Source organism: Haliaeetus leucocephalus, unplaced genomic scaffold, assembly GCF_000737465.1.
Source record: "Haliaeetus leucocephalus isolate CR32 unplaced genomic scaffold, Haliaeetus_leucocephalus-4.0 Scaffold992, whole genome shotgun sequence".
Classification (NCBI taxonomy): domain Eukaryota; kingdom Metazoa; phylum Chordata; class Aves; order Accipitriformes; family Accipitridae; genus Haliaeetus; species Haliaeetus leucocephalus.
This window is the reverse complement of record NW_010973428.1, coordinates 1,940,093-1,955,270: the sequence shown is the minus strand read 5'-3', so window position 1 is coordinate 1,955,270 and position 15,178 is coordinate 1,940,093. Positions and strand designations below refer to the sequence as shown.

At 46.9% G+C, this 15,178-nt stretch overlaps 1 pseudogene; it reads right to left on the bottom strand.

Annotated features, from left to right (window-relative positions):
• Positions 1 to 3,882: 3,882 nt before the first annotated feature.
• LOC104842282 lies at positions 3,883 to 12,498 on the bottom strand (annotated as a pseudogene).
• Positions 12,499 to 15,178: the final 2,680 nt, after the last annotated feature.

The following is a 15,178-nucleotide window of genomic DNA, read 5'->3' as shown; positions in this document are numbered from 1 at the left end:
GAGCAGCCCTGCAGGGACACCCCTTTGGAGTGAGCCGGGCTCAGGCTTGGGGACCTACAGGACTCTGACCAGGGATTTGGCCAGAGGTCCTGTGCCTCAGGGAGCATTAGGGACAGCACTGCCAGGAAATACCCAGCACCTTTCACAAATTTCTTAGTCCATCCCATTAAGCAACTGTAACAGAGCTGTGGTTGCAGAGGAAAATGGGCAAAACAGTACTGTGGCTCCCTTTTACTCTGTTGCTGCTGCTTTTCAGTAAGGATGCTGTAAGCAGGGCACAAGATACTGCTGCCCTTTAATGAATATCTGCAGGGAGAAAGCTCTCAGCTGAGCAAAGTGTTGCCAGGCTCTTGCAGGCAGGGTGAAGTTCTCCTGGGATTGCTTTCCACTGTGGTAGTATGGTGACCTTGCCCTTGCTTTCAGCTGGCCTGAGCCTCAGTTAATGTTCATTGTTGCTGTGAGGGCCCCAAAGGCAGGGAAGCATGTTGTCCAGTGAAGCAGGGCCATGGCAAGGCTGTTCTGAGAAGAGTAGGGACAGATCGAGAATGACGTGACCATGGCCCGGGCAGTTGCAAAACTAGTATTTGCTTCAGGGTGAGAGGGAACGAGTTGGTCCTGAGATGGGCAAGAGGGACAATGGGGATGTAATTATGTGTCCTGTGGAGCTGGTGTCCTGCTGTGGTTGCAGAGATGTCTATCCTCTGCAACAAAAGAAATCTGTCAGAACAGCTGTCTTTATTATTCATTGATCCGAAACCTGTCAAACTCTGCAAAAAGAAAATGGAGGAGGGGGCAAGAAGTCAAGCAAAGCAAATACTGGGATGAATAAATGAGTAACTACAGAAGCTGACTCTCAGGACCGTTACCCAATCACGCTGGCATTTCTTTCCATAAGCACTGCTACTGCCCCAGCAGGAGCTGCGGAGGTGGCAGGCTCTGCTGTGCCTTCGCTTTGCAGTCACCTACAAGTTATATCGGCATTGGCTTCTGGTGGCACCTTAATGAGCACAAGGGCAAATGTGCTTCATCGATTTCCTTGCTGGTGGCCTCGTCTGTTCCTGGAGTTGGGAAGTCAATGAAACATGTCAAATCTGGTCCAGCTGCACATGGTTGCTCTCAAAGTGCAGAAAGCTTTTGTGTCCTGGGTGTGTGGTAGGAGTGGGTCTCCTCCAGGTTGTGAGACAAGCTGTCTAAGATAAAACAACAGTTTTCCAGCTCCCCTTCCCCTTAATAGCAGCTGAAGCTTGTGTGCTCCTGGGGCTGCTGGAGTGTAACCAGCTCAGTGGCAGGGCTGTCCCTGGAGCGTGGGACGGAACACTTCAGGCCCCAACCTGGGCTGGCCCAGGCAGCACGTGGACAAGGCTGGGTCCAGGTTAATGAAAGTGAGACTGGCCCTTTAAGAAGACCCTGTCCCCCACCCATCTACTAAAAAACTGGGCTGTATAAGGACAGTGCCTAAAGAGAACATAAACTCTCCATGTTTCAGGGTACCCATCAACCTTCAGAAACCGGGCTTTGGGAAGAGTTGCTCTTTACTTTTACAGAGTTTCTGGTGTTCTCCCTGGCATCATCTGATGGACAGCCTGGCTGCAGTCGTGGTCCAGGGCAGCACTTTCTAAGCACTGTTCTTGTCCTCTGCTGTTGCTGTCAGCACCCACATCCAAACACCACCATGCCAGCCTAGCTGCTATTTGGAGACTCCAGTGCTAATTTTATCCCATCAAACATGGCCACAGGCTCTGTGGTGTATCAAAGACTCATTAACGCTTCTTGTCTGCAAGCTGTAATCTTAACATGGTTGTTTTGTCAAGGTGTTCTTGTATGCATGTGTTCATGGATTGGCAGAAAATGATGTCCTACAGGCCAATACAAAGCTCATGTCCTCTCCAGCTCCCCTGGAAACAGTTAACGATTAGACTTGCCTTTGTTTATTGTGTGAACAAAACAATGTATGTGCTAGATTTTTTGCAATTTTCTCTACTCCCATCCCTACGGTATGGGACTGTGTCATCCTACATTCTGTAAATGTTTTAAAATATGAAGAAATGTGGCCTTTTCCAGAACTGGGACTGGTCAGGAAAAAAACCCAAATCCAGAGAGTATACACAAGTTGATGAATATGATGTGATCACATTTTAAGTGCTTCTCAGGGCTGTAGAGAAGACCCTTCAACCTTCAAAAGAACTACAGCAGTGGTTTTCCAGCATGTTATTGAGGGAGATCTACTTCAAAAGCCATATCCTTTTTTTGGCCCCTTCCATCTGTCTCAGTCCTTATGCCTTACAGCTGTTTTGGAGTTTGGCCATGCAAAAAACTAAACTCATGCATAAACACAAACATGAATATGCTTTAATATGCAGGGCATGGTGTCCTTTTATTGTTCGTGCCACTCCCAGTGGGTGTCTGTGATGGGGCTTTCTTGCCCCATCACCGATCCCTAATGATGTTTTAGTTGCACGCAGCCTCCCATGTCCTGAGTCTTCGCTGCCTCCAACTCCTCTTTGCCTTCCTTTTTTTTTTTCCAGCTTGCCTAATATGCAGTCAAATTCTGGGATGCCAAAGCTTAAAAGCCACTCTGGCCTTAGAAATGCTTATTTTTTGTACTTATTTCTCTGGAAGAAAGGAGTAAACTGGGAGGGAAGAGGGGCTTCTGGATGCCCCGGGCTCCTGAAGCGGGCTCTGGGCAGCAGGAGCTGTCTCACAAAGCCGATCTGCTGGGCAGCAGGAGCCATAGACTGAGCGATAGTACCAAGATTTTAATGGATGTAGGGGGCATTGTGACAGTAAATCAGTTACTGTCTACATGATTGCTTTCACGCAGAGTTACACATAGCTTGGAGAAGGTGAGTTGGGCTCATGAATGCACTCCCACTCAGTACAGAAATGAGCTGTGAGTGAGCAGCCCGAAGAGATTTTTAGTTTTATAACAAGCATTCCTTCATGAATTTCCCACTCACGCCGTATGCATCGCTGCTGCCAGATGCCCTGGGATGCCAGAAGCATGAATGTGTTCAGAAGGCAAATAGAAAAATTTGTGGAAGGGCAGTCCACGAGGGACTGGAGCGGAAATACAGGCAGATGACCTCTGGCTTTAGCAGTCCCCAAGCCACAGACTTCTGGCAGCTGGGAGAGCGCAATGGGGAAAAGATCACGTTGGCCTGGCTCATCCCCTGCGTGTGGGGTCAAGGGCTGGGCTTGCTATGGCTGCTCCGCCAGCTCCCTTCTATCTCCCTGCCCCAAAAAAGGCAGATCCGGGGCAAAACGGGTCCTTGAGGTGCTGGAGCACATCCAAAGAAGGACAACAAAGCTGCTGAAGGGTCTAGAGCACAAGTCTTATGAGGAGCAACTGAGGGAACTGGGGTTGTTTAGTCCGGAGAAGAGGAGGCTGAGGGGAGACCTTATCCTTCTGGGAGCACAAGTGACAGAGAGACAAGACATTACAGTGGGCAGGGGAGAGGGTGGTGAGCACTGCAATGAATATTTCCCTCTGGATTAATGGGAGGATGAGGGCTTTCATTTGCCAGTTAAGTAAGTGAGCGTAAAATAACTCCTCCAGATGTTTTGGGGAAAAGAAACATGAAAATTTATATAGACAGTTTTCATATCTGTGCAGCCATGTCTATGAGGCTGTTGCATGGCATAAAGCAGCATTTAAAAAAATAATGAATAAGGATGTTCTGGAATTTTCGCTCATGACGTTTGGGGAGTTTACTGTTGATTGATACTACTTAAAGGAAGAATTTTTCTTGTCTGCTGGCTATTTTTGCAAGCTTCTTTTCCCAAATATGGTCTGTGAGGGTCCTGGGCAGTCAAAGAGAAGAAAACTCACTTGTATCTCCTTTAGGGAACTGCAGTGCTTTTGGTCGCAAGCTGCTCCCTACTCTAAACCCCAAACAATCCTAAACTCATAACATTATTAGCCCCAAGGTTTACACATATATGCAGCAAATGCAGCGTAGTCACCTGGAAAGAGAATGGTAGCTTCTTCGTATTTCCCTTGGCAATGTGCTTAATAATTTCCATAGCTTTGTCATTTTGCTTTTGCACTATGAGCCACCTGGGGGACTTGGGCAGACACCTGCAACACATCTAAGCATGACAGCTACAGGGAAGGAAAATGCACATTACTGGTACACAGAAAATGAAAATGGAACTGAGTTTCTCAGGCTAGGATCCTATGGTGTATTGAATATCCAAGGGTGGTATTGAACTTACTGGTAGCTGTGTCTGTCAGCGATTGCACTCTAATTTGTGCTCTACTTGAATGACAACATACCCCCCACCCCCCCTTTTTTTTTTAAGGCTAAAACCAGTTTATTATCATTTGGAAACATTAGTCTGAGATAAATTCTGTTCACATGTTTTAGAAATGGCTAATAGTCTGTAGATATAAAAGAGAACAGCTGTTAACCTGATCCTTCAGCTTCTCCATGTTAAAAATAAACTTTCCAAAAAACCCCAAATAAAAACCCTGTCCCAACTCTGTTCCCTGATCTGGTTATGGAATTTTCTAAGGAGCATTATCACTCAATTTTTTTGCAAACAGTCAACAGAAGTCTGTTGACTGCATTAAAAAGAAAGCAATTTTAATCAATGAGTAGAAAAAGTCACTTCTCACAGTAGATCAAGTACTGTTCAAGAAATAACGACTTAGTAGTTTGTGATGGGTGGCAAGGACTCCAAACACAGAAGTGCTACGACATGTTGCAGGTAGTCCCTTACTCTTAGGTGATTCAGACTAAACCTCTGGGCAGGTGGAACAGAACAACAGAAAAATGCCAGACCTGATCTAGTGTTGTCTTCAAAATCCTACGGCCAAGCCCTACAGAGAAGCTTCAACTCCCAGTTATGGGCCCCAGTTTTAGGCTCGGTGTTGCTGGGAGCTGTAAGAGCGGGCACTTACCAATAGTAGAGCAGAAGAAGAAATTGGGCAGTGTGACCATGAGCTGGAGCCACCTCCAGTGTGGAAGGGCATAAGCCAGGGTGGTGAGGATGAGGAGTCCCAGGCTGACGGCAAGCCGGTAAGTGATGCCTGCTGCCCTCCTCTAGCTTGAGCCAACAGACTCTGCAACTGCAAAGAGAAGTCATATGAGTGAAAATAAATTGGTTTGGAGAGCCGGGGGTACGTAACGCCTGCCAGCTAAAACCACGTGGAGCCCCAGTGCGTAGCTGTGCTCTTGTGAGCTGTGCGGACGTGGGTTTGGCTGGGAAAGCAGAGCAGGTCTGGGTCCCCGGTGTAAATCACAGGACAAGTCCTGACCCTTCCTCGTCTGATGGTCAGCTGGGGTCCCTGCCTTCGAGGGTGTCAGGCCCTCACCCATTAACACAGGGCAAACATTGCTTTCTTCATCCCACTCCATCTAGCTAACAACTAAGTGGGAAAATAAAACAGACAGTTGGTACTTGTTTGCCTCCATCTCCCTTCTCCTGTACAGCTTGGGAACAGAGCCTCCCTACCCACCAAGCATGTGAAACAGCACAGCAAAAATAATTTTGGTACCAAGGCTCTGGAACACAAGTGTTACCTCTCCCAGCACCCACTTGCTGCCTCTCCCAGAAAAGCAGCATACATCTTTGCATCATTTTCAGTTAGTTCTTGTCTCTAGACCTTATTCTTCATTTTGGCACATGCCTCTCCAGGTATGAACACTCCCTAGTTTTCAGAGCTGCCTCCTAATTACTCTATTTATGAGCTGGTGCAAGGTTGAGTCATAAACACCTGCATTTAAGCAAAGAGGTGCAGTTTGGCAGTAAATAGCACAGTGTCACTGTCTGCTCTTGTTACACACAGTTCCTTAAAAATCGGATGGTGCCAGCAGGGGGTCAGCCCTGCTGCTGAACAGGCATTCCTGCCCAGAAAGTGGAGTTGCAAGCTGGTGTAATTGAGGACGTAGCCAGTCAGCCAGCTCCCCCCCTTGCTGACCAGCCCCTGTATCAGATAGAAGATCATTGTCCAGGTGTAGCTCGGGGGAAAGGCCATGAGAACCCCAGGACCCCATTGATGGGGACTGTGACCAGGAGACAGAGTTTGCAGCCAAACCTGCAGAGGGAAAGAAGAAAAGAGAAGAAAGAAGCTCGGCTGCCGGGAGGGTAGGGTGGCAAACCAAAGGATTTGAAGAGACTGGAGGTGGTCCCTGTTCCCCTCTTCTCTGTTCATTTTGAGTAGGAGTCTGTATCTGCTCTTCCCTTTGCAAAATTTTTCATCTCAATGGAAGCTCAGAGGACTGCCCTGTCCTGCGTTTTCAGGTCGTTACTCACTTCTGGTTAATGACTTAGCTAATGAGTTTAAAAAATGCTCTGATATAGCTCTTCAGTCCATCTTTCAAAGCTGCAATAGCTTTTTAATGGAGATCTTGTTTAAGAACTGTGATCTTTACCTATTTTCTCATCAACCTTGGCTGACTATTGAGCTCTTCTTGAAGAGGGTTTTGTACATCCCTGTTTGTCATTCCCTGTATCTCTGTGACTCACTGATAGTCAGAAATAAGTTGTTTCCAAAAGAAACAAGCTTACTGGAACACTGGAAAGGCATTAGTTTTCTAGCTGACAGAGATAGATATTCAGTTAGAAGTATGATTTATAAAACCCATTAAATTATTCAATGCCCACTAACAAAAATAGCATGATAATAAATGCCAGCCAAAAGAAATGTCTTCTATTCTCCACAATAACATCAGCAGATCCCATTGCTCAAACTTTCCTCCTGTCATAAGCCTGAGATACAGACATTTTTGACCTGCTTTAAAGTCCAGCCCAAGAGAAGCTCATCAGACCACGAGAGGAGCCCTCTCCCGCAAAGGTCCTTTCCCAGTGCCCCCGGTCTGAATGGCAGAGGTGTGATGCTGCATGTTAGCACTGACCTTGGGAGCTCTCTAGGGACACAGGGGTGCCATTTCCAAGACACCTATGACTCTTGAATGTCAAAGTCAGTGCCTGGATGTGTGCCCAGAGACCCATCAAACAAATGAGTAGGTCTAATCCCTCAGAGAGAAGCACATTTAGAAAGAGCTTATGAAACCTCCCCTGAAGCACCTGAAACGTTTGCAGGAGTTGTCCTGAGTACAGCAGGTTACAGCAATCTCATGCATGGGAAAACTAGCACTCCAGCTGTGCTCAGGCTGTCTGACAAGAAGAGGATGGCTATCATCTTAAATCCAGTAAACAGAGAATTCATGGGCCTTTTTCCCATTCCCTCTACTAAATTTGAGGCTTCTGGGTTTGTTTTTGCCCTAAGCTCAACACTCTCTGGGTATGTATAATGGGTCTGCATGGCAAAGTTTTGGTAGCGGGATGGTTACAGTGGTGGCTTCTGTGAGAAGCTGCTAGAAGCTTCCCCTATGATGTCCGACAGAGCCAATGCCTGCCAGCTCCAAGACAGACCCACCACTGGCCAGGGCCGAGGCCATCAGCAATGGTGGTAGTGCCTCTGGGAGAACATATTTAAGCAGGGAAAAAACGTTGCTGGGGTACAGAAACTGCAGCCAGAGAGAAGAGTGAGAACATGTAAGAGAAACAGCCCTGCAGACCCCCAGGTCAGTGCAGGAGGAAGGAGGGGAGGAGATGCTCCAGGCACAGCAGCAGAGATTCCCCTGCAGCCCGTGGGGAAGACCATGGTGAGGCAGGCTGTCCCCCTGCAGCCCAGGGAGGTCCACGGTGGAGCAGATCTCCACCTGCAGCCTGGGGAGGACCCCACGCCGGAGCAGGGGGATGCCCGAAGGAGGCTGGGACCCCGTGGGAAGCCCACGCTGGAGCAGGCTCCTGGCAGGACCTGCGGATCTGTGGAGAGAGGAGCCCATGGAGCAGGTTTTCTGGCAGGACTTGTGATCCCGTGGGGGACCCACGCTGGAGCAGTGTGCTCCTGAAGGACTGCAGCCCGTGGAAGGGAGTCATGTTGGAGCAGTCTGTGAAGAACTGCAGCCCGTGGGAGGGAGTCATGTTGGAGAAGTTCATAGAGGACTGTCCCCCGTGGGAGGGACCCCACGGTGGAGTAGGGGAAGAGTGTGAGGAGTTCTGCCCCTGAGGAGGAAGGAGTGGCAGAGACAAGGTGTGATGAACTGACTGTAACCCCCATTCCCTGTCCCCCTGCGCTGCTGCGGGGACGAGGTGGAGAAACTGGGAGTGAAGCTGTGCCCGGGAAGAAGGGAGGAGTGGGGGGAACGTGTTTTAAGATTTGCTTTTATTTCTCCTTACCCTACTCTGATTTGATTGGTAATAAATTAAGTTAATTTTTCCCAAGTCGTGTCTGGTTTGCCCATGATGGCAATTGGTGAGTGATCTCTCCCTGTCCTTATATTGACCCACGAACCGTTCATTATATTTTCTCTCCCCTGTCCAGCTGACGGGGTGAGTGATAGAGCAGCTTTGGTGGGCACCTGGCCTCCAGCCAGGGTCAACCCACCACAGTGTGAGATTTTGTATTGCTCTTGGGTTCTTGCAGTACAGGGACTGCGGTGAACTGGGGCAGGATGGCAGTGAGCAGAGCAGTAGAAAACCTCTCGTTGCTATGACATGCATGTGCTTTATCTTAGCAGCAATGATATCCTACTCCCTCCTGTCTTTTCATACTTTTGCTTGATAATAAGCCTTGGTAAAAAGATCCTTCAGTATTTTGACACAGAGAGAGAGCATTTAAGATATAACTGGCTGTGGCTTTGGGATCTCCGGTTTCTATTGGCTCTCACAGCCATATGCTGCCAAGAAATGCCTTTGCTAGTGAACATGATTGCTTAATCCACCTCTGTGCTGAAAAGGTGATCTGCAGAGTGGTGCCTCTGATGATCACAGGATCTGCTCACTGCTGTTTCATGTCCTGTCATGCCTGGATGAGCAGCTGCTACATACCCCCTCCTTTGCTTCCATAAGCTGTGCAACATTATCTGAGCATCAGTTGTGGGAAAAAGGATGGAATACTTTCAAATTTACTAGAAGATTGGTCAGAAAACAAGAAATTGGGTTTAAGGGAAAGAGAGAATGGGGGGCTGACATAAGTTTCCGATGCAAAAAAGAAACCAACATCTTTCAAAATGCATGTGAAGAAACGCAAAAATTGGCATAAACGTGTCAACCTGTGTCCTTCATATCAAACAGGAGACTCTAGCCCAGGACTGAAGACTGAATGTAGGATCTTTGCGGTACTGCTGTAGCCATTTGACGTCTTTTACCTGAGACAGCTTTTTGCCAAAGGTGTAGCCGCATGCAAGATACGGCCAGAAAGAGTTACTTTGATAAATCACCGTCTTCTGATGCAAAATCTGTTCAAGCAGAAAGCATAAAAAGACCATGGTCTGGTTCACTGGCAGTAAGATAATGGTTTACTGAGGACTGGAAAGCAGTCTGTCCAATCTGAGCTTCTTCACAAGCAGGTTTGTCCGTGTGGAGGGACAGGTTGGGGTTAGCTAGGACTGTGGTGGCCGCTTTCCCCACAAAGGTGGTGTGCACAACCTAACCGATGATGTGTTTGCCTGTAATGAAACGGGAGCAGCGACCAGCGAGACAAACACAGTCCCATCCTTATTTTGTGATGCTGCAGAATTACTGCGGGGGATGGCTGTGCCCCCTCCTGTAGACCTTTCCCTTGGAGGAGGGGGAAAGTGAAAAGAAAGGAACGGTGGCAATATCCATCCAACAGAGATGATTTGGGGGCCTGATCAGCATGGGAGGAAAAGGCTATTGCTCATTGTGCTCGCCTGTGTTCTCAGAATACAAAGAAAAAAACACATTTATGCAAGACAGACTGACTCTACAGAAGGATTGTTCACCCCATGTTACCTTCACCTCTTCAAATTCCAGTCTCATCCTCTCTTGTCATTTTACTGAAAAATTTGGTAAACATGCCCAGGAAGGTCAGCTACAAAGCATTAAATTTGTTCAGAGTCTAATCTAAAAAAACCCCAAACCACTGGGAAGATACATGGCACAATGATATTTGTGATGGAAAAGAGGAGATGAGGGATGATAATGTCTAGATCCAGCTACATACAAAGCCAAATGAGAAAAAAAGGAACTGAAGAAAATTTAGGAAGGAGCAACTTCTTCTATTTCTGTATCTGAGAAAAACTGTCCTATTTTGAAAGTGATTTATGGCCATCTGGACACTGTTAAAATTAATGTGAAACAAATTTGTCACAAAGATGGGCAAATAGTTCTTGGTGTGTGAGTTAAAATTTCATCTCAAACTCTTGAGCTCGCATTGCAGTTTGCCACTGTGAAAGAAAACAAAGTCTCTTCACTTGTGAATTTGCAAGTTCCTCATGGAACCACTGAGAGGCTGCAAAAGTGGAGCAACACCATGGCATTTCCGTGGGCTCCTTGGGTCACAACTGCCTTTGAAAGCAGGGGCTTAGGAACCACCATCCACCCCTTTGTAAGTGACGCATGGGCCTTTTGAATCAAGTTTTAATTGCATTCATTTCCTCTTTGAATCGTGAACATTGTTCAGCAACATGCAGCAAGCAGATAACCAGAAGAAACAGGTCATCTCACACCTGTCTACATACTACATACCTGTCTGCTGCGTAGCCAACGCTCAGGGAGCAAAGAAAAAACCCAGCGTTCACACATGACTGGAAGAGGTCCAGCTTCCAGGAGTCCCCACACACCAGGTTAAACTGCAAGGGCAACCACAGTGAGAAGTGCAGGAACATTCAACACAAACCATGGCTGTTTGAGGAGGAAGGAAGCCAATGAGACACAACTAGAAAGCAGGCTCCAGAAAAGAAACCCTCTAACCTCTTAAACTGACATCTGCAATACATCTTGTCCAGATTTGCCCAAATCTTGTGGAAAAGTTACACCCTGGAAAATGATTGCACAATGACACATAGGGAGAGTGAGAAAGGGAGAGAAACTTTGAATGAACAAATTAAAAAGTTCAGAAAAATCTCACCCTCTCCTCCCCACCCATCTGCTTGAAATTTGGAGGATACTTGGAAAATTGTTTCCTTCCCAGATGCCAAGGTCTCTCTCTAACTGTGTATTATCTCGCTGTGTGAAATCAGTGCAGGGCGTGAGAGGTGGCAGGTCTGCTATGAGCCAAGAGATGGCTGTCCTGCTCCTCATTAGCACTGGCAAAATGCCCAGGATTTGGTTGACTTTTCTCTGCAGTGAACTGGTACTCTCTAACTTGCTTTTGATTTACAATTAACAGGTTACCAACCTGCACCCAGCGAGGGGAGGAGAGCAAACTGGTGTTAACCTCGCTACAGCTGAAAATACTCATTCAGGTGTAACCTGAAGCAGCATGAATGTCTTTGGCTGCTTATTTAATCTCTTTCTAACCTGGACAAGTTTGCTGGGGTGGTACCAAACAGCTCAGATGATTGGTTTCCCTGGCTCAACTGATGCAGAGGGTGGCTGGGAGTGCTCTTTGCTGCCCCAACCCATCTGTCCCAAGGGAATGTGAGGTGGAGTTGCTTTGTAATGGTGATGATAGCAGAGCAAGGGAATATGAATAACCTGCCCGAGGAAGCTGTGAAGTATCCAGCATCGCAGTTTTTTAAGAACAGGTTACAGAAATACCTGCTAGGCATGGTTTAGGTATAGTTAATACAGATTTGGAACTGGAGGAGAAGAAGAAGAAGAAATCTCTCTTGAGGTCCTTCCTATGCTTCAGGCCTCTACATGACTTTTAGACAGTACTGGTTTGCACAGTTTTTCACTTTCGAAACTATCTGGTTTAAATAGTGTAAGTTGGAAGAAAAGAATGCTTTTGTTGCTAACTTGTTATCTGACAAATTTAGCCCCATCTTCTACTTCTTCTTCATTGTACATGAGTATCTGTTTGGATTATCACCCATATGTGCAATTCCTCAGTTTGGGCTATGGGGTGCTACCCTCAATTTGGTGACTGAAATACTGAATTATGAGAATAGCCATTGTCTGATTGATGACAAGCTTGCAGCATTATCCTCAAGGAAAAGCAATCATTTCCCATTATTTATCCATATAAATCTTTGCTCTAAGTCCCTAGCAAGTCCTGATAGTCACTAGCAGTCAGGCTCAGGCTGTGCACCAAAAGCAGACTTTACCGATTCAGCATCTTCTAGCTTCGAGTTATGCAGGCAGGAGTGATTTTGCTGGACAAACTGTGTCTTACCTCAGTCATAAGAGAGGTCCCCAGGGAGTCATAGTCCCAGCTGTCCCAGCAGGGACCAAGGGGGACGCTGCTCCAGTTGCCGACAAGGCTGCTGAGGGGGTCGGTGCAGCTGATGCCCTTTGCGTTCCAGTCTAACTGTGCCTCCAGAGGCTGCCAAAACTAGACCCATGGCTGCCCCAATCAACAACAGTGTGATTCAACTGCTCCTCCAGGCTCCAGCCACACCGCTGGCTCAGCTCAGCTACCCCGGGACTGAAGCAGCGATGCTCAGGCGTGAATCCCAGCAAAAAAAATTCCCCACGTATAATGGGAGCACAGGTAGCAGAAAGCAGGCATAAGAGGGCTTGTTTCTGCAAGAAGTCAAATTCTCAGACCTGCTCTAAAATGTCATCCAGGGTTGGCATCTTCATATCTTGCAACTCATTAAAATGTCTAACTCAGCTACTTTCCAGGGCTTTGCCCTTCTCTGCATGCTTAAATAACAGCTAAAGTGTTCGCTCAAAACTCACAAACAAATAATTAATTAACTTGGTCAATTGTCAAGCCATGCATCACCACCTTTGTTTCTCAAATGCTATTTCTAACCAAACTTTAACTCTCTTGTTTTGGCCTCTGTTGGCATTTTGTTTTGTATATGACATGTTTGAAACACAAGAGCTATGTCTTAGATTAAGACCCTTTTAGTCTGTCACTGAGAGTCTATCAGTGCACAGTATGGGGTAGGTGATAATTCCTTTGTCCGGTATTTTCAGAGGCCATAGATATGAAAGAAATGTTGTCCTCTTCCTTGTATATAGAAAACTGAAGAACTTTATACTCAAAATTACACTGGAAACAGATGACCACTTGTTTGCTGCTTTGGGGGTATACAAGAAGACAAAGTAGAGAAGACACAACAGGGCAGATTTCTTTTAGGTACCTAATAGCTAAAGAATAGTGTTGTGCCCCAAATAGGAAGCAGACCAGCTGCCACAGTACAAGTTGGCACTTCTGGGTCAGAGGTGCCCAGACCGAATTTGCAGGGGTTCACACATGGCTGCCCTGCACCCGAGGACCTGAGAGTGGCCCCGAGACCCGTCACCAGCCCTCGTGTGCCCACCCTGCCCTCTGCCCCCTGCCCTGCACCCTGCGGAGGCGGCGGGCAAAGGCTGCCATAAACCATGGCCCCATCTCACAAACACTTTACAGCTCGCTCTTTCGTGTGAATTTATTGGGCAATGCTAATATGTAAATGTGTGCTTAAGCAATGGAGACATCCTCAGCCTCTTTTACTGAGGGGGATGATTTACATCGCCTTCCCACAGCCGTGGTTGCATAAGGTCCTTTCATGTTGTTGCCCATTTGCCTGCCCTGTGAACAATTAGCTTGTGTCAAATAATGTAAGCAATGATGGAGGACTGGAAGATGTTCAGTGCAGCTGAACATCAAAAGTGTGGATTTGGACAAAACACATCTATGAGCAAAGATTTCTGCCTGCAAATTTTCTGCAGACAGGTTTTATTACCCCTCTTTCTAAGCCAGACTGTAATGACTTTGTAGCTTCTTTAGTGCTTCTGAAGGGAAACCCTGAGCAAGCTGCCGTCACTGAGTTAATTTCTCCCTGAGGACCACTCGGTGACCTCTCTGAGTTTCATGAAGCACAAAACTAAACGATGAACATTGGAGGAAAACAGAGGTGATAAGTAACATGATATTTTAAAGGGCTATTAATAACAAGCCCTGTTGAGTTACAACACGTGGCATACCCAGGAGCTGTCACGAATCACAAATGGGACTGCTACTTTGCAATAAACATCTTTCAGCTAAGAAAAGACCAGATCTTTGACCATCTACAACTAAACTGTTTACCTATCTCTGTTCAGGTCTGTTTTACATCAGGAGCAGGGAATGGGCTATTCCCCCTGTTAATGTTCAAGGAGCTCACTGCACTAGCAGCTTTTAAACCTTGCACCCACCTCCACACAGACTACTCAGCAAAGCACATACTTGATGCATTTGTTAACAGCTAAAACCTGGGTCAGCCAAAACTGAATTAAAGGGAACAAGAATCTGCTTTATTCCCTTTCCGGATTCTGCCTAGTGTAGTTTCATGGCGGGGAGAGTGAGAAGGAAGACCGATGCAAGTACTTGGTTCATACACCAGTTATGCTAGCAGAAAGTTGTATCTCTGCTCTTGAGGCAAATTGATGTTATTTCTTTCAGAAAATCTCCAGTGTCACTTGAGTATGCTTGGCAGTAAGCAAAATATTGTCTTAAAGTGGGAGTGACCACTGAGTAGCTTCACATACTGCGTGATGTCCAGAGGTTTTTGTTATTGACATCTGAGCTGCCCTTGAACATCCTGACAAGCCTCCCTCCTGTGTACGGTGACACCAGTCTTCGGGGAACTGAGTGGTCCATCCCACCAAGGTAAGGGCATGTGACTTTTGTCACCTGGACACACCTGAGGGCATTCGTGTGATCTCTTTAAGATGTTTCGCAGCAGGGTTTGGGTTTTTTTTCCATTTCACTGGGGACAGAACAGGGAGTAAGCATGCATGCAGTTCTGCTGGTCGATCTGAGCACACGTGAATGGAGGCAGTGTGACAGCTTGCCAGGGTGACATCTGCACTGAGAAACTAAATGGGACTGTGTATGGGCTCAAGCACTGTCCCGTACCCATACTGCTTAATCTTTACCACCCTCCCCAGTACTGTTTTGCCTGATTCCTGTTAGACCAGTCCTCACAACGCCCAGGCAGGTTTGGGGTGGTGATGCCAGACAGGCTGTTTCTGGTAGGCAGGACAGGAAAGATCACCCTGACTGGGGATGGTGTATACAGATGTAAGCCATGCCATGCCCCATGCCTCCAGCAATAAAAAAAAATGAGCCTGCCCATTTTATTTATTAGCACAGATGCAGCACATTATCAGTCAGCATATAACACCTTAGGCAGCCAGGGGAGCAAAGTAAACAAAGCTGGAGTGCCTCTATTAGCAGAAGGCATCTCTGCCTCTGACAGAAGACCCATATTGCCCTGCAGTGGCAGGTTCGTGAAACAGTGTCAGCTGTGATAGGTTTACTGCATATAATCAGTAATCCCTT